The sequence below is a fragment of the Microtus oregoni genome, unplaced genomic scaffold (assembly GCF_018167655.1).
Source record: "Microtus oregoni isolate MIOR12 unplaced genomic scaffold, Mior012 000022F_ref0000154, whole genome shotgun sequence".
NCBI classification, from domain to species: domain Eukaryota; kingdom Metazoa; phylum Chordata; class Mammalia; order Rodentia; family Cricetidae; genus Microtus; species Microtus oregoni.
Window position 1 is genome coordinate 32943591 of NW_024543081.1, and position 20312 is coordinate 32963902.

At 48.3% G+C, this 20312-nt stretch overlaps 1 protein-coding gene across 1 annotated transcript in view; it reads right to left on the bottom strand.

Moving 5' to 3' along the window:
• Zhx2 (zinc fingers and homeoboxes 2) overlaps positions 1-20312 on the bottom strand; it is a 140995-nt gene that overhangs the window by 58429 nt on the left and 62254 nt on the right. The window contains exon 2 of the mRNA XM_041672212.1: positions 15134-15207. The gene's annotated coding sequence lies outside the window, so the exon portion shown is untranslated. The remainder of the gene's footprint in view (positions 1-15133; positions 15208-20312) is intronic.

Here is a 20312-nt window from a genome sequence, read left to right on the forward strand (position 1 = left end):
TCCCAGCCCCAGCAGGGTATATTTCCCACCTCTGACCCTGCCACGGCCCTCCTGTCAGTAGAAAGGGTCTCCTGGAGACAGAGTGGACAGCTGTGCTATTACCACATTATAGTGATCCTAATCAATTGCAGGCTGATGAATCACTGATTACAGAAGAGAAAAAAAAATTGTGAGTAAGTTGATTGAAAGTCTTAATAAAGTTCATTCCGCGGGAAAGATTCTGGGTTGGCTATGGATATCAGAATCCAAAGGGAGATTTTTAAAAGATGGTTTTGACAGCCAAATTGCAAAATGTCCCTCTTTTCTAGTCTTATCTCAGCCAGGGCATAATCACACCATATCAGGACTGCTTGGTTCCTCCATCGTGGGTACCCTGAGGGCAGGGCGAGCATCCATCTGGACTCTTGGCTGTTGTGTCTAAGGGAGCATCCACAGCTAGGGTGAGTGGTCAGGTCTACATATGGGACAGGAGTCCAGGCATTAATGAAAAAGAAAAGACGACAGAACAGGGCACTGCAGGGTGAGGGCGCACAGATTTGTTTACGTATTCCAACTGTAAAAGAGCTTACAGAAATCGATCGCTTAAACTTGAGCTATACGAAGCCAATTATATTGGAAACGATCCCAGCAGTCATCCCTCTTCCTGCACTACGCAGCCCCAGCTCCTGCAGTTTTTCTGGACAGAAGCCAGCTCCCTGCAAGCGGGCATCACCCTGCTCGGGTCCCTTCCTCAGAGGGCCTTTCGCCACTGGTAGAAGTGTCGCCTAATTTAATTGCAAATGCCCTTGATGAGATCACACCTCCCCTGTGACAGAATCGGGCCTTTCAGTCTGCCGCCACCTGTGTGCCCCCTGCAAAGAGAGGGAGAGAGCTAGAGGGAAAATCCACATCTACAGTAATTGCAATTTAATACAGTTCACCGGAGAGGACCCTGGAGACAAGGGTGAGGGGGAATCAATCGTGGTGATGGAAAAACAATATGAGAATTAAAAAGAGGCTATAGCTGAGAATTCTGAAATGGACAGGAGAAAAAAATATCGGGGTGAATTTCCCGTCCCCAGGTCAAGGTTGTTCCTGATTCTATGCAGTGCGGGTCAAACTCTTCCGAGAACTTGTTCTTTGTGAGGCTTTGTACCAGACAGAAGGGAACAGAAGCTACTATGCAAGAGCCATGTCCTGGCCTGGGCATCGGTGTGAGCAGGTGGAGGGTGGGACAAGGGATGCTAAGAGGATGAAAAGGTAATACAGGGTTGGAGAAGTCACTAAAAGCGGAGGTGGATAGGGGTAGGATAGGAGGTAGGTAGCTGTCTCCCCTCTGCAGGCATCATTTTAAGACAGTACAAAAAGGAGGTGAGACAGGTGGGAGGTGAGACAGGTGAGTGGTGAGACAGGTGTGAGGGGAGACAGGTGGGAGGTGGGACAGGTGAGTGGTGAGACAGGTGTGAGGGGAGACAGGTGTGAGGGGACACAGGTGGGAGGGGAGACAGGTGGGAGGGGAGACAGGTGGGAGGTGAGACAGATGAGGGAGTATGGAAATGGCCCACAGGGGTCTTATCAGAGGCCCCTAGGAAACACTGGTCCAGAGCAGTTTAAGACCTTTAAGGTACAAAGGACCTTTCTGGACCTAACAGTTAATAGGTTCTATACAAATGCAAAATCAGAGGCTGCTCTTCCCTCCCCACTTAAGGATGGACGGTCCTGCCTGGCCACGAGGACAGCAGCTCCCCTTTCAGGGTTGGGATCCTTGAACCACCTCAAGAAGGCAAGTTATGCAGGGCCACTTAAGGGGGCAGCATGCTTCAGGGGCAAAGCAGAGGCAGAGGAGAGCACTGGTCAACCCAGGCCTCCACTGAACACTGTCCTATGATGAGCCCTGACAGGCATGCACGGCAAGATGGGGACACCCACAGGAAGTGACTCAGCCACACAGGGCCTCAGGCCAGCTGGGAAGTGTTCCTGAGCCAAGGCCCGATCTAATGGCTCAAGATAGCCCAATGGTGCCTGTCTCCTTACCTTCTAGAACCTCCCTTTTCTCTGTCTCTTTCATTCATTCTAACACACACACACACACACACGCACGCACGCACGCACACACACACATGCATACACACACACACACACACACTCTGTATAAGTATACAGCTCAATTGCATTTTTTTTCAATTTTACTTCATTTTTCCTTCTGTCTACTCATACCCACCAATCACTACTCCATTTCTTTCTCTGTCATAATCATTCACACATTGACTTCCATCCATATTCTCTGTGTGTGTATCTCTGACTCTCTCACACACAGACACACACATACACACACACACTACACACTCGTAGAGCATAGTGTAAGGTACACTGGTCTAACAATTGCTCTGGCTCAAATCCCTCCTGTGATGCTGTCTGACTCCAGTCACGTGACTTATCCGTCTGAGTCTCCATTTCCTTGTCTTAGAGCATCAGTGGAGACTTCATGCAGAAGGCTCTGCAATTTGACTGCTTGGGCCTGAGTAAATACTATTTAGGAGGGTCAATTCCCTCCTCCTTTTGGCATATTCTGCCCAGTAATAAAGACAGAATCAACAATCCATTAATGTGTTTGCTCCTTTGGAATTATGCAGCAACCTCCAAAATTAGGATGATCATAACAATAATCTCAATTCTATTTATCATATTTAAAGTTGTATTTATTTAATTTTTGGGCAGAATCTCAGGTAGCCTTGGCTAGCCTCAAACTCCCTATGTAGCCAAGGTTGGCGTTGGGTATTCTTGATGGCGCTGCTTCCACCTCGCAAACACTGGGACTTTAGGTTGCGTTAGCACGCCAGGCTCTGAGCATTTTCAGTAGACTGATATTTAGAGCAGTTCGGGTTTACAAAAAGACAGAAAGCACAGAAGGACTAAGAAGCTCCTTCACTTCACCCAGCATATTAATTACAGCCGGGGAACCAGTAGTGACAGACTGCTGCTAACGGACACCCATGGCTTTGCCAGAGTTCCCCTTACGCTGATTATCCTCTTGGATTTGGGCAAATGCACAGCCATTGTATCTGTTACAGTGTCATAGAGAATAGCCCCACTGCCCTAAAACCCCATCTTCTACCCTTTCATCCCTTCCCCCCGTTTCTGACCTTCTTCCCCCATAGTTTTGCTTGGACCAGAATATTATGTAGTAGGAATTATCCAGTGTGAAGAATTTTTTAGTTGTTTATTAAGTTGTTTAAATTATTTCTTTTAGACCATAATATAACTACATCATTGCCTCCTTGTGTAGCCTTTAAACGCTATGCACCTAGGGCTAATCCAGGTCATGTGACTCGATAGCTGTGCTGTCAAATCTTCACTGCCAGTAACTGAACTGCAGTCACTGGGAAGCTGACTTCTTGTTGTCTATGAGGGATGAGCCCATCCCGAATGTGGGTAGCGCCATTACATCCTCAGGCGTCCCCTGATGATGCAGTCTGCTTATCATGTTTAGACCCTTTTAAAAAACTGTGTGTGTGTGTGTGTGTGTTCATGTGTCATCATTTTTAATTCAGGGCTTCTTTACCTTACCAGAATTGCCACCAGGGGTTAGAAAACTCTTCATTGATGAGGGCTGTGGTTTTACACAGTTTGCTAATAGCATCCCGTGACAACCCAAAATGTCTCCAGCCATCGACAGTTGGTCCCTGGGGAGGAGGCTACTTCCCCCTCTTCTAGCTGCCGAGAAGCAGTGTTTCAAATGTTTTATGATTGTAGGTGTCATGAGGACCTTCAACACCACCCAACACCTCTCGTCTTTGTAGGACAGTCAGGAGGGGCTGGCGGCTCTCCACAGCCCCTACATTTCACTCTTGCTGGGTGTGTTTGCTTTTATTCCAACCAAATGCTATCCCTATGCAGTCCGGCCTCTGACTGCTTCTTCTAGAGATGATGGACTTGACATGTTGGTGAACTGAAGCTTCAGTTCATCCTGAAAACAGGGTCAAGCCAATCTCCTGACCACAATCCAGGGACTTTCCTTGGAGCAAGAAAGGTCCCACAGCAAAGTCAAGACAGGCTGTTTTTCCTGTTTTTCCTCTCTCCCCCATAGACCCACCAGTAGCACCTGGTGCTTCTTCCTCCATAAGGACTCTGACTGATCCCACTCTTCTGATCCTAGGTCAGTTACCACTGCCCCTTTTCGGGTCTTCTGCTTTGACAAAAGCTTACCGACAGTTCAGTTTTACTTTGTTCCAGAGTGATATTTTAAATAAAAGTCAGGCAGGCACTGGGATGAGAGCTCAGTGGGTAAAGAATTTGCTGAGCCAATATGGTAACCTAAGTTTGAACTCCCAGAACCCACGTAAAGTCAGCCCAGGTAGCGTGCATATGTAACATCAGCGTTATATGGGGAGATGGGAGACAAGCTAGAGGAATCCTCAGAAGCTCATGGACCAGCCGGATGCATGCAGCGATGAGCAAGACTGAGCTCCTGTCTCAAACAATGTGCAAAGGAGAGACCAACACCCACGGTTGTCCTACGAATTTCTCATGTGTGCCATGGCATGTGTGTGCCTGCACTCTCACAAATGTACACGGGTACAACATACACATACAACAACAACAACAAAGCAATAAAGATATGTCACAGGCCATGTCTCTCTGGTGCCAATGGCTTCCCATGTATGCGGTATGCAGGCGAATTCTGCACGTCAAGTCCACTTTGCTCATGGCCCTTGTTCTGCCTTCTGAAGGGGTGTCTATAAATGGAGATCTAAAGACCCAGAGACTGGACATACAAAGCTCAGGACAGGTGGGTCAGGACCCAGTGCAGATGGTACTTATATCCATATAACCCTCTTATACTCTTTGGTCTCCATGCCACTAGTTTTCTGCACCCCTTCTACTCCCATGAGGACTGGGATACTATGGCCAATAGGACTCCTGTGATATGGGATTCGCTTCAGTTTCTTTGTTTGGGTTCCCCTGACCAGAGCCTCAGACCCTGGCTCCTCTAGGGCTGCTATTGCAAAGGAGAGGCATTGCCAGCAGGAGAAACTGCAAGATAGAGAGAGGAGAGCTCACTGTCTCCACTACCAGTGACAATTTCAGAGACGTAAAACAGTCAGTTCTGCTATGATGCTTAAAACCAAAACACTGTTCCAACGTGCGATGCATTAAAGGATACTTATGCATTATGTGAGTTTAGCCTTTGCTTGTGCCTGGCTTTGGCAGGGAGAAACAGTAGGAGAATTCAGAGAAAGCTGTCCAGCTGAACGGAGATACACAGGAAATACACAAAACTGACCGTGAGTCCTTAGAATGTCTCCTTCCTTTTTTTTTTTTTTTTTTGTGCACAGGATACTATAATGTCATTACTTCCTGTGACTGGTCACATGGGGAAGGCGGTTATCTCAGAGGCACGTTACAATAATAACAAAATATGTGCATACCCCAGACCTATGCCAGCTTCCTCAGTTTACCTGATGGGTTTACAGTCACATGATTCATAGCTGGCACTGTGACTCTGGTCCCATTTCACTGTCTTTATACCACTCTACAGTCTGTGTGCCATTCTTCCCCCGGTTCTGCAAAGTAAGGCCCCACACCCCTTGCCCTATTTGTCTATTTCTAAGCCGCTGGTGACCTGTAAAACCAGGCTGGGTTTCCTGTTCACAGCACTCTGTCCTTAACCACATCTTTCCCACAGCCCTGTGTCTTTTCATGTGCAGTTTTGTGGTATGGTGCCTTGGGGGGACAGATGCCCTGCATTATTGTGTAATCAGCTATGCTCTGCACGGCCACTCCAAAGACTCCACGTGTCACGGTAACTGGGGGATTTTCCGCACGGACTGACGGGGTGGCTGAATACTTATCCATCATGCAAAGTCAGGAGCTTTGTCTCAACCTCAACCTCAACCTCTTTTTTTTTTTTTTTTTTTGTGGGAACCTAGGCAGGGATAATGGATCCACATGCGGTCAGCAGTAAGTACGTAATTCTGCCAAGGCCCCAGGCTAGGTGTAGCTGAGGAACAGGGAAAAGCAGTGGGCTGACGTCTAGGATGTGAGAAGGGAAATGGCTGGAAATGAGGTTGGAGAGGAAGGGAGGAGAGACCTTTCCAGGCTTGGGAAGATGTTTGGAAGTCAATCTGCATAGTGCAGAGGTATAGATAGTTACAGATTCTGGGAAGAATGGGATTTGTTATTTGTTTGTTGGTGTCTTGAGACAGGATTTTACTCTGTGGTTCAGCTGGCCTGGAACTTGTCCAGGCTGGCCTCAAGCTCATGATGGTCCTCTTGCCTTGCTCTGGGACCCTGAGACAGGTACAGCCCATCATATATGGCTTTGGTTTGTATTTTAAGAACTATCTGTTCCATTTGGGATGGCACCTAGAGTAAAGAAGGAAGCTCCTGCCCTCCCAAAGCCAAAGCTAAAGCAAAGGCCTTGAAAGCCAAGAAGGCAGAGCTGGGAGGCGTCCACAGACATAAAAAAAATCAGTGTGTCACCCACCTTCCAGCGACCCAAGACCCTGTGGCTCTGAAGGCAGCCTAAATATACCCAAAAGAGCACACCCAGGAGGAACAAGCTTGACCACCCGGCCATCATCAAATTCCCCCTGACCACCGGATCAGCCATGAAGAAGATAGACGACAACAACACACTGTGTTCATTGTGGACGTCAAGGCCAACAAGCACCAGATCAAACAGGCTGTGAAGAAACTCTATAACACTGGTCATTGATGTGGCCAAGTCAATACCCACAAAAGGCCCAATGGAGAGAAGAAGGCCTGTGTTCGGTTGGCTTCTGATTATGACACTCTAGATGTTGCCAACAAAATTTGGATCATCCAAACTGAGTTCAGCTGGCTAATTCTAAATATACACTTTTTCACCATAAAGAATTATCTGTTCGCCGGGCCGTGGTGGCGCACGCCTTTAATCCCAGCACTCGGGAGGCAGAGGCAGGCGGACCTCTGTGAGTTCGAGACCAGCCTGGTCTACAAGAGCTAGTGCCAGGACAGGTTCCAAAGCCACAGAGAAACCCTGTCTCGAAAAACCAAAAAAAAAAAAAAAAAAAAAAAAAAAAAAAGAATTATCTGTTCATTTGTATGGGGAGACCCTTTCTAGTGCCCTGAGTGAGAATGTCCCCCATAGGCTCAGATGTTTAACACTTGATCTCCAGTTGGTGGCACCATTGAGGAAGGCTAGATAGAAGCTAGATTGAAGGAAGCATGCCACTAGAGAGGGGCTTTGAGAGTTCAAAGATTCCATACCACTTCCAGGTCACTTTCTCTCCTTCATGCTTGCAGTTGAGAGTATGAACTTTCAGCTTTATGTCCCAGCCACCACGTCTATAGCTTGCTGCCATGTTTCCCATCATGGACTCTAACCCTCTGGGGCTCTAAGTCCCAATAAACCCTTCCTTTTATACATTGTCTTGGTCATGGTGTTTACTTACAGCACCAGGGAAGTAACGAATATATCCCTTATGTCCAGATGGGAGATGGAAGTTTCCTTGGACAGAAGCAGGGATTATAAAATGATGATATAACCGTTAACAGTGGGAAGGAAGAAGACCGTTCAGGGATCTAAGCACAAATTTGGCATGTTTCATTAATATCAATTTCTGGGCCAGGTCATTATTAATTATGGAAAGAAAGAAAAAAAACTTTCAAAAGGAACTGAAGATTTTTGGGAGGCAAAGGATCATGGACACAATGATCTCAGTGTTTGCAGAAGCATACAGCTTTTGCTCCGTGTGCGCATGTGTGCAGGCGCCTGCAGAATGGTGTGAGGGAAGGCTATTGTTTCCAAGTCACCCTTTAAGGGAACAATAGCTGCAACATGAAAGACCACAGTGCAAAGCTTGTGTCTGAAGCAAGGCCAGAGATAAACGAAATGAATCACGTGGGGGAAGAGGCTGCCTCAGGGTCAGATAAGGCCAGTGAGATATTAATGGAGAAGGTGGATTCAAAACCACTACAATCAGAACTTCCAGTTAATAGGGACTCTACTTAAAGCAGCCCTCTGTTTCAAGTGGGACATGGGAACTGGGAATGAGATTGATTTAAGTTAATTAAATCTAGGGCTTAATGAAGTGTTTGTTCTTGGATACACACCGCATCCTCCTTGCACGGCTAACATAGGTCTGGGTGCATAGCATGGTTACATTTACAAGCTGAAGGTTGTGAGGAGGCAGGGGTGCCCATCGGATCTACGAATGCAAAGACTTTGTAAATAGGGACAATTATTATGGAGTGACAGATGAGTGACTTAGGGTGGGATAGAGCTCCTTCTCAGGAGAGTCAGGGTGGGGACAGCTCATTTCTAGTCCCCATACTGCCCCTCAGCAGCAGAGTGACCTTGGACAAGTGACCCATCCCAAAGGACTCCTCATCTCTTCACCTGACACACTTAGGGTGGTTCCACCCCATGCCACAGGTGATATTTGTCAAACTGTTTTATTTCTTTTTGTGCCTTAACACACGGCAGCAGTGCCAGGCAGGTGCTCTCTCCCAGGTTTGCCGAGGCTTGCCGAGGTTTGCCGAGGTTTGCCGAGGTTTGCCGAGGTGCTGCTGTGAGAGCTTGAGGTGCATTACCTCACCGAATCCTCACAGAGCTCTCAGAAGTAAGCATGGTCACCCTGCTCTTCAGAGGAGCAGAGGGACAGAAAGCAAGCAATTAAATGCTTAGGTCACAGGGACTGGCAAGATACAGAGATACGGTCATAGGGACCGTAAATGGCAAGATAGAGATACAAAAGGATACCTGGTTCTCATCAGTTAGTGTCAACTTTTACTTTTGCCTCCTCAATGGATGGGGTTCCCAAACTCTGACTGCTCTGGCCTCAGGCTGCAATGGTGAGGTGCTTAAAGGGTTCCAAGGTCGGGCAAGCTGTGCTAAGAGCAGTGGCTGCTTACTCCAGTCTAGCTCCTTTCAGCCCTTTAACCCGGGTTCACACGGCAGAAATGTCCCTCCTGCATAGAAGGACCTTGGTCATGAGCCACTGGGTATCAATATCCAGTGTTGGGACTTAGAGGAAGCCACAGCTCTGGGTGACTTAACTTGTCACTGTGACCCAATTCTTGGCAAAGCGCAACTCGAGGAAGGAAGGGTTGATTTTTGCTCTGAGTTTGAGGGGTTATTTGAGGGGACACTGTCCATCATGGTAGGGGAGGCATGGAGAATGTGACACCACTGGTCACAAGGAGTCTGCTTTCCAAGTAAAAGCAGAGATGTGCGGATGCTGGTGTCAGCCCACTTTCTCCGTTTTCTTCAGGCTGGGACTGTAGCCCATGAAGCATGGCGCTGCCCACATTCAGGGTGGGTCTTTCCTGTTCAGGTGAATCTCTCTAGGAATGCCCTCCCTGACATCCCCAGCACTGTGTCTCCCAGGTGATTTCAAAAGCTGACAATGAAGATGAACCATCACCTGAGTCACTCAGGTTATCTCTCCCATCTCGGTAGTTTCTTGGAGGCCCACAGGATTTGCCAGTTTAAATCCCCGCCAGTCTTAAGATCAGACTACAGATGGCACTGGGTTTGCATGATCCCGGGGCTGTGGCCTGCTGCCTACAGCTTGGCTTCCACAAGTCATGTTCTCCCTTAGGGGCAGCTGGATCTCTAGTTTCAAAGGGACAATAGCAACTATATTTTAGTTCTGTTTCTGGGCTTCTTCCTACTGAGCAGAAGTGGGAGAGTATACCAGCTTTGGACCAGCCAGCCAGCTTGTGTCCACACCCCAGCCCTGCGATGGTGGGACATCTGGAAGCCGCACACTGTCCTGGGCCTAGCTCCCCCCCCCCCCCCATGAAAGCACAGTGACCACACTATGGTTGGGCAATAGCTCAGTCGTTACACCTCCCTGTGTCTGCTCGGTGACACAGCCCAGTGGGGCCCTTTCACTGGGACTCTTTTGTGATTGGCTCTGGGGGAGTGGATGCAGATTAGTGATAGTAACTGAGGCACCTTCCCTTCATCCTGTCACTACCATGAGGTCACACTCTGGTAAGCCTTTGCAGGGTGAATTACTTATACAGTTTTGCCTCCTGTCATTCCAGTTGAGGTCACCCTAGGTCAAACAGCAGACAGTCAGTGTTCAATGACAAGGACAGCCAAGATCTCAACCCCCTAAACTGACCTCAAATACAGAAGCCATCTCATCCCAGAGAGGCCATCGATTGTACCCTTCAGATCTGGGAGCTGACTGAGCATGTCCTACTGCCCGCCAATGAGGCTTATGGGGTTGTTTGTTACAAAGCACTACCACGGGAATAAATAACCAAAATGGCCAGAGAAGGGATTTTAAAAACTGGAGCATGCTATAACTGTATGACTTCACCTGTGTTTTATTGCACAAGTTGGACTTTCCTTTCTCTGCTTGTCTCTTTGCTCTGGAAAGCAACTGGAAGGAGCTGTTATTTTACACACACACACACACACACACACACACACACACACACACACACACCCTATACAGACATTCTTGTGGTGTTCCACTCAATGGAATCCTGAGAGTAGAGAACAGAAAACTACAAGTTTTATATCCTCCTTTCTGTCCTCTTTTTCCTCTCCCAATCCATTTATTTTAATAAAAATCCAATGACTACTCTAAATAAGCAAGTCATATCTGTTTGAGACGAGCTTCCTGCTGGTGCCAAGAATCTGCCTCTTCAACAGTTGAGGCAGACTATGCTTCCTCCTTCAGATGCAGCCCATTTCTGTTGCCACAGGCTGCTCCTCCATGCTTGAGCCCCACCATGTCTGCACACATGCATGGCTTCCACGCTATCTACGGCCACTTACCTAGCCAGTTGTTAAGGCTGCATCTAGCGGCCTTGTGACTCCATGTCACCTCAGTTTCCTCATTTGCCAAGTGAGGACAATGATGATGATGACATAGTCTCACAGACTTGCCTGTGAAATTTTAGTGATGTCATTGTACGACTCCAACTCAGCCTTGGGGTTGGAGTAGAGTAAGCATTCAGTACGTGTTAGTTCCTGTAATTGCATACTTGGGAACATGGAAAAGGAAGCCCTATTTAGTGTGTATTTCCTGCTTGGTATCTCCCACTGTTTTAAACACTCTTTTTTTTTTTTATTTCTAGGTCTTCTCATGTATTTATGGCATTTTGAACCTCATGGCAACTCTTAATGAAAAGCGTGCTATATTCCCACTTGATGGGTGAGGAAACTGAGGCACAGAGAATTTAGAAAACCTACCCAAGAACATACAGCTACGAGGCCATTACATTGTTCTCTCCACTTCAGTTATTCATCCACCCTTCTCATTGCGGCTCTAGATCGCAACGAGAGCGTAGCGCAACTCCTGGCACACAGGCCGACACAGTGACGGAGGTGGCCGGAGGGTGGTCTTGTCTCACTCAGCACACCCCTTTGAGGCAGGGGTCTGGATCGCCTAATTCCTGCACCTGCTGCTATTGAAGCAATGGGCCGGACAGATGGTGCTTTGACGAGGAGGCAAAGGCTGGTTCTCAGCCTGGCGAGCCCACCCTGGGCTCTCTCTGCACATGCTGTCTTACAATACAGTTTGGACTCAAGATACAGGAAGCTGAAAGGCTCTCAGCAGCCTCAGCTGAGCTAGGAGGTGGGTCCGCGGTTCGGTGTAGAAAGTCGTATTTAATAATGCTATCATGCTACCCTATACTCGTGGAGCTGGTATGACATCCCGCATTTGAAAAAAGCGACAACCTTCAATTGCTGTGCATAACCCGTGTCTGGCATAACAGTGGCTCCTGGCCCCAGAACACCCACATTTCCTGGTGACAAGCAGCATACAGGGAGCAGGGGACTGATGGCTTTGTGCAAAGTTGTCCTCGTGGACCGCTCCAAGCCCTCTGTAGTGCAGTTGTTCTATCCGCCTGTCAGAGTGTAATTTTCATTAAATATTAAAGAGCTGTTTGCTAAAATAATGTCGTCATGGTAACAGAGTTGGGTGGGGGTGCTGGAACAGCCTAGTGCGGCCCAAATTGCAGAATATTAATCAAGTGCTTTGCACTCTGCAGTAAGCACCCCCTTGAGCTATCTGGTGACAATGACTCTGGAGGATCCAGGAACGTGGAGTTTGCAGCTGTCGGTGCCAAAGATGTGGGCTCTCATGAGGTCGTGGGGCTAAGTCATGCTTGTTGGATGGATGGACGGACAGATGAACAAATGAATGAATGCCAAAACACATTCTAGCTGTTTAGGTCAGAGCTGTTTCTGACAGATCTTCTGTTTTTCATTTGCCCTTTTACTGTGGAAAGGAGTTTTTTTTGCCAAAGTTGGCCGGAAAAGAGCCAGGAAAGCAAATCAGGGGTTGGTGGGGGGGGCGGGACTTCATATGCCCATAGAGAGCTAATGGCAGCCACAGGGAGGCAAAGTAAAGAAGTTTGGAACCAGGCTGCGAGGGTCAAATCTTGGCACTGTGTACTGCAAAGAGTGACCTGCTTCCCCAAACCTGTATTCCCACATATGTCGGAGGACCACAGCTGTGCTGGCTCTACATCTGTGGACGGGCGAGAGATTCAAGACAATGCCCTTCAACTCCCGATACCCGCTTCACCACGGCTGGCCCGCTACTGCATCACAGCTCTGGCTGCAAGGGTCATTGAAGTCACCACTAAGGGACGATTTTTAGGTGCGTTCATAGTTGAGAGAACCCAGTGAGCCCTGAACATTGTTCAGGATCTTTCTGAAGTCAGTATGTTCTTCTTGGAAGGGACCAGATGGTTGTCAAACACCATCGTCTGGTTTGGGAGGGCAACCACCAAAAAGGTTGTCCTCCAGGGTTGTGATGCTGATAGGTGGGACGTCTAAGAGGTGTGGCCTAATGGGAGGTGATTAGGTCATCGGGAGTGCCACCCTTGGAAGAGATCAGTGTAGTTCTCTCAGGGCCTCTATGAGTTCTAGGGAGAGTAAGTAAGGTGAGAAAATAAGAATAAGCCTGATTCTCTCATCTCTGGCTTCCTGTCACACTGTATGTCTCTTCCACGCATGCTCTTGCCGTGACAATACCATCCACTAAGAGGTCAAACGGGTTAGGACGCTTGATCTTGGGCATCCAGTCTCTAAAACTGTGAACTAAATAATCCCCTTTTCTTTATACATTCCTCAGACTCAGATTTTCTGTTACAGCAACTGAAAATGGACCAATATACAATTTCTATAGAATAATAATTCTTTTTTTTGTTTTGCAGTGATTTTTTTTATAGATAAACACACACATTTTTAGCTCACTTTCCACATACAGAGACACATCGCAGGCTGGCACCTGCCATAGCTCCTTAGCAGGAAACGCAGGAAAAGAAGAAAGCTAAGTGAAAGGCTTCCACTTCCTTCCTTTACCCGAGATGCTAAGTGGAGGGGTATTGGACATGGAGCTTCACCAGGTTCCCTGGAGCCTGCGGCTGGCAACAGACTTTGGAGCAGGGTCAGACACAGGAAGGACCCCAGCAAGGAGACAGCAGCGATGATGCACACCCATCGACAGACCCTTCACAGCATCTCTGCGTTTGTAGAACGAACTCAGAGCAAGTAACTGCTTTCCCCTTTCGTCCTCTCCCTTTTCTGCCCACAAACAGTGTCCAGGACTCAGCTGAATACACACTCTGCACACAACCGCTGTCAAACATTTGCTCTTCATCCAGGCCAGCAGTTTCCAAGACAGGAAAAGCGCCATCCCAGAGCCCCCTCTAAGACATGTGGTTCTTAACCTGTGAGTTTGGAACCCTTTCAGAGTCAAATGACCCTTCCACAGGGGTTGCCTAAGATCATCAGAAACATCATGTATTTATATTACAATTTGTAACAGTAATATATAAATTATAATGAGTTATGAGTTATAGTGTATATAGTTATGAGGTAGCAACAAAATAATTTTGTGGTGGGGGGGTCACACAACATGAGGGACTTTTTAAAGGTCACAGCATTAGGAAGGTTGAGAACCACTGCTCTAGGGCCTAGGGAATGCTTCCCAGAACCGCCCTGAGGGCACAGCAGTTGGTCACTTGTACTCTGCTCTGCAACTTGGGTCCCACTCCTGGGGAACATCCTCATTTGGGTCTAGAGCCCCAGTTCTCTCCTGTCCAGCAGGTAGGGGTTTGGTCACCTGAGCATATGGGATAAGTCTTGGCCCTGCTAAAAGACCCAAGCTTCTGGAAAAAGCCATCTCCATATCTCTGGTGTCTACCTCCTTGGGCCTTCCCACTTATGCCTCCTGTGGACTCTGGGAACTGGGCAGAGGGTGGTCCCTTTTTACATGGTTCCTAGGCCTTTTCTTCCACTCTGTGCAGTCAGGATCCTGGACCAAATCCTCTGAGGGTGTGCCTAACAGGGAGTTATTCAGAAGTGCTATTGGGAGGGGGCGGCAGTTGAGACATCCCCCAGAAAACCTCCCATCATGCTTTGCATCCTGTCTGCCCGTCACGCTCACCAGGTGTTCAGGATTCACAGGGACACATGAAGGCTGCACCACACCAGCTGGTGACATCAGGGCACAGGTGAGACCCAAGCTCATCTCACCCAGGAGCCTCTGTGATGGCTGCCGGAAGCAGAGGCATTGCTGTGTGCTTAAGTTGGTGACCTCCTCCAGGCTTCCTCAGACCTCCCTATATCCTGTCCCTCAAAGGTTCTAGGCCATCACAGGAGAGAGTGCCCAACCCTGCTCCATCACAGCCTGTTGCTTCAATGTCTTCTGGGGACATCTGTCCAGCTTCTCCTTGAATTCTGCCACTGACAGGGAACCCACTATCGACCTGAGTTTTCCATGCATTTGCACATATCTCTTTGGTCAGGGAGCCCTCAGCCTCCCTGCTCCTTCCGACCGGGGCTAATACTTTATCTGTGCAAGAGTGGCTTTGCCTACTGACCGAGCCAGGCAGTATGTACTCTGTTCTGACCTTTTTTCCCCCCTAAACATAACTCTAAAAATATGCCCTTGGCCTGGAAGTCTGAGTTGCTGTCATCTGTGCAGGGAGGGGTGAGCCAGTCACCTGCAGGCTCATGGCATTGAGGGAAGCCCTGGTAGGAAGCCAGCAGACTTTGAGAGGTTCACACCTGGCAGCTTGGCTCGGTGCTACGTCCAGGTGCCCGTGGATGGAAACACAGTTGCTGGGTTGCCTTTCCCAGGCAGCTCCTACCCTTTGTGTGACCACAGCCAAAGACAGCATCACTTACCAGTGTCTGCCCCGTGTTGCTTACATCCTGGGAGTCTTGCAGCCTGATGCCCAAAGCAGCCAGTGCACGGAGACCTATGAAGAAGAGAATCTTGGTGTGAGAAGCAGGGCAGAGTCACTGGGCATCCAACTCTCTTTCCTAGCAGGCCTCAGCCACAGGAAAACTGGGATGGAGGTGGGACGATAAAAATGAGCCCATAATATAAGGACCCAGGTGTTCATCAAGGCAATTTTACAATCTCTAGACTTTGTGGCAATTCGGAGCCAGAGAAAGAAGAGTTAAAAAAAAAAAAAAAGACCCCAAACCTGGGTGAGTCAGCAGTCTGTGGCAAAGAAGAATTTTTAGTAGGGTGAAACCAAAGGCAGATCGCTTGGGTGCGGAAGGGGATTTGGGCTTCTGTAGCCTTACCTAGAGTCTCCTTAAATCTCCCCTGCCTGCCACCAGCAGCAGGCTGTCCAGGGCCTCTTTTTGGTACCAATAAAGGGGGACGCTCAGTGCTCAGGCCTCAAGCGAAATAAAACAGAAGGCCCCAAAGCATATTGAGAGATTCCTGCCAAACACACCCTGTGTGCTTTGAAAATTCCTCCGGAGAACTGGAGCTGGCAGAATAGGGCGTGTGTCCGGCTCTGCTGATGTTGTTCTCAACAGGGCGAGTTGCGGCCTGGGCCCTCCTGGGGCTCTGCAGCCAGCCAGTGGGGGTGCCTTATGAACATGTGTGGACTCTCTCCCCTGCACCCCATGTCTAGGCTCCTCAAAAACCCATTTGTTTTTTTTCCTGTTTCCTTATGAACTCTCGGGTGAATGGAAGTTTCTCTTTTCTCATAGGGACAACTTTTGACTGGGGTGAGGAGGATCACCTACGTTACACTGTAGGCACTAATATCTACAAATGACTTCAATGTGTAGTTCACGGTGCTATTAAATATTGAACACATACTCATACACACATTCATAGACACACACACTATGTTTTATTGATGTCTATCTGGTATTGAGCATAGAATCAGGCACATACAGGTATCAAAAATGTTTACTGGCAAAGTAAAATGGTCAACCTTTAACATCCTACATTCAGTGTGTGTGTGTGTGTGTGTGTGTGTGTGTGTGTAAATGCACCTGACGTGGGTGCTGGGAGTCAAGCTCTTTGGGAAGGGCAGCAAGAGCTCTTCACAGTTAAGGCACCACTTCAGCTACGCCAAGTTGCTACGCTTAAGAAATAGTCTAAGAGGGGAAAGGACAAACAATTGGTTGTGAGAAAGTCTGAGCACATTGAGTGGTGGAAGGTGAGAACAGCCACCACACTCCTTTGCTGTCTGGATAAAGGTCACTCCCCTGCCTCGTGATCCCAAAGCTCCTGCTGTCCTCTCCCCACCCTATCTTGTCACACTGTGTTCTGACTTACTGATGTCTTCCGGCTCCCTACGCCCTGGTCAGCACTGTGGCTGGGCTAGGTCACTCTCTTGAATGTTCTGTCTCCTTCCTACACCAGTTACGACCATCTCACCCTGAGTCTGATAGAGGTATTACACAGACCTGCATACAACTGTGTTTGCACTTACTATTATCGACAGTATTGTTATCTTTCCAAATTGAACAGGCAGCCACTTGAACAGAGTAGCCCAGTGATTTGGATGGGGTCCCACTGGCAGGGACTCTCAAGGCAGGAGAGGTCCACAGAATGAGTTCTGTGCTCTGGTGTATAAAGGTACACAGCTCCAACACCTTCCTTCTAGAGAGACATTGGTTCTGACCAGTATGGCGGATGGGACAATGCTTGGAGACAGAAGGTGCTGGCCTCGAGTCCAGTACTGCCGCTCTTGCAGAGCCCCTTCGTCTTCGATGATCACTTCTTTCTGGTACCTCGGGGGCCACATACACAGCCCGCCTCCTCCTCCAGCGTGGGAGGGATGCTGGGTGGTGGTGACTGTGTATGAATGACCGAGCTCATTGGGAGACTCCAAATGAAAGACTGTAGTGCCCTCGGACCTCCAAATATGCACCGTTTCCTGCCTTCCTGGCCTGCCTTACTGCATCGACCCTATGGGGCAAAGTGCTACTGAGAAAAAAAAAAAACATGCAGATGGAATTTTCCTCACGTGGCTTCCCATTTTTGCCTTTGGACCTTGTCAAGCTGCTTGGCGCTTTAAAGACAGGGGTGCTTTAAAGGTTTAACAGAAGAGAGACACCCTCTGCTGAGGTAGCTCATTTCACGTTCATTCAGCAAACACGTTCCTTGGCAGGAAGAAACGCTGATCAGCTAAACGTGCTATTACACCCTGAGGCAAAAGCATCATACAGAGAAGAATGGCACAGAGGAGAGAGCTCTGGGCTCTGTCTGCATCCAACCCAGGTTAGAACCAGGAGCAGAAGGTTGGTTTCTGTGGAGCCTCAGCTCGGTTATCACTCCACAAGCTGGAAGTGTGGACCTAAAAGGCCTGTTCCGGGTGCTATCCCACGCCATTCACAGCACCAGCCCTCAATCCTGAAGAGCATCATCACTGAGAGTGCTGCCCACCAAGCCACGGCTCACGTTTTCTCTCTTCCCCACAACTCTGATGAAGAGCTGTTCACGTACTCATCTCATGGATGGCAAGCCAAGTCTGAGGGAGTTGGAGCTCAGGCCTGACTGAGTCATCCTTCCGTCTTCCTCAGTAACTGTCTCTTCGACCTTGATCCTGTGCCCAAAGTTCCTGGAATACTGGGTCATTCTCCCACCAGCATCTTCAACTCACATCCCCCTAGAGGAGGGCTAAGTTGAGAATCACCCTGAGATTCACAGATGCAGCTTGACATCTTGACAATGGATGAGAACTGAATCATACCCTAGAACTGATTTGCATTTGTTTGAAAACATTTCTTTCAGAGCTCGGGAGATAGATCAGCTGGTAAGATGCCCGCCATGCAAGCATCAGGACCTGAGCTCCATCCATAGCCCCTATGCAGAAAACCAAGGGCTAAGATGACCCTGTAGTTAAAGTTCTTGTCTTGAAAGCAAGGGGACCAAAGCCGAGATCCCAGAACCCGAGTGGATGCTGGCTGTACGTGGAGGCTTGTCTGTGAAGCCTTAGAAGGTGGAGACAGGATTCTTGGGGTAATCAGTGTTCCAGCTCTTGTATTGACCAGGAGACCCTGCCTCAGTGAATAAGATGAAAAGATGGATGACATCAACTTCAGGTCTACACACACATACATACATATGAACCACATACATGGAACACACATACACATATATACACACATATCACATACATACACCTGAGAAAAAAGGCGGGGGGAAGCCATGCATAGTGGTGCCTATGCTTGTAATCCTAGCACTGGGGAGCTGGAGACAGGAGAATTATTAATTGGGGCTCACTGCTTAGCCATCTTAGCTTAACCAGTGAGTCCCAGCAAGAGCACCTATCTTAAAAACAAAGCAAGGTGGTCATTGCCAGGCAGCCTATACCAGAGGCTGATTTCTAGCCTCCACAGACGTGTGCGTGCATATGGATGCACACATGCATAAGTATACCCCTGCAAAAACATGAACCTATACACGTAGCCACAATGGAGAAAGGAGAAATTTCTCTTCAGAGCTGTCAAGTGCAGTCAACACTTGATACGCCCCACACCAGGGAGCAGTAAAACCATTTTGTTCCAGGCTGTTTCTCTGTTCTCTCACTATCTCTTTACAGGAGCACAGACTGCAGGCCAAGCTGTGGATCGGGTGAACCCTAGCTTCACCAGAACGGGGACAAAGCCATTATTGTGCTGATCTTAGCACAGTTCAGAGGGGCCAAGATTGCAAAGAGGGCATGTGAGGCCACCACAAATTGAGGTGAGTTCTGAGAGACATGCAGCAGACAGGGCATGAAAGTCCTGCCAAGGAAGGAGTAGGTGCCTTGTGTGGGAGAGAGAGCCTGGGAGGTAATCAGTGTGGCACCTGAAAGCCTTAAGTAAGTGGAGAGAAGGGAGGTCACCCACGACGTGGATTCTGTGTCGGAGTCCAGGCTCGGGGTCTGTCAGAAGTGTCTCTTGATTGGAAAGCTGTCTCCTCTTTATCTAGGTGCCCCATAATTTGAGAAGCTCTGCCCAGAATTCTGAAATCTCCAGAACCACAGTGCTGTTTGATTTATGTAGGGAAGAATTCTCCTGGCTCAAGCCTCCTTTTGTCTGGTCTGGGGCTTCTGGCTCCACTGTGGCCATTGGCAGGGTGTGTGTGTGTGTGTGTGTGTGTGTGTGTGTGTGTGTGTGTGTAGGAATGGGTGGGGGCGTGAAAACACCCCTGATTACACTCTCCACACTGCTGGGAGACTGAGAAGCCATGCGGACCTTGAACCTTCACAGGAGACAAGAAAGTGAGCTGGAAACCCAAGCTCCTGGGGCGGGCAGTGGTTTCTTTCTTTAAACAAACAACTCCAACGGAGACAGCATCAACTGGGAAATTTTCCAGAATCTTCAAGAAGCAGGAGCCAAAGATGGGTGACGGAGGTAGATGGAGTGCAGGTCTCCAAGGTAGTCATGACATGCTAGGACTTGCAGGCATCCCCCCTGGGTATACCTGTCTCCCTCCTGGCTGTGGACCCTGATTTCTTTGGTCCACTGAGATGGTATGTTCCTGGCTAGAGACTGACAGATGGTGTCTTTTATTCAAGAGCTTTGTGGCTGGAGACAAGATGCTTTATTCTGTCATCTACGAAACTAAATAGGGTGGAGATGAAATTGTATTATAATTAGGTTTGTGATTCTAAGTGTTCTGCCCCCTCATAGTTACCGCTTTAACTTGGGGCACCTAATAAATGCTGACTCTGTTCCCTTTCTTCTGTACACCCCTTATTTTGGGCCACATTTAACAAAAATCTGGGCTTCCAGGGGCATGAGGTAAACCCACAGAAATTCGATTGTCCTACGAGCGAAAGAGAGTGGGTAGGAATGAGAAAAGCTGCTATCTGTGGGGGTTTCCCCAACTGCTCTCTCTTTCCAACCCTTTATTAAATATCTTAAGTATTACTTGCCTTCAGGGTCAAAATAAAACTGCCAGAAGTTTTCACTTTACCCTCATAAATGATTCTTACTAAAGTTATTTTTTAAAAATATGTGTGTGCAAGAGCACAAAAATGCTGACTCATAGCTGGAGAAGTGCGCTCTCTCTCTCTCTCTCTCTCTCTCTCTCTCTCTCTCTCTCTCTTTCTCCTCTCTC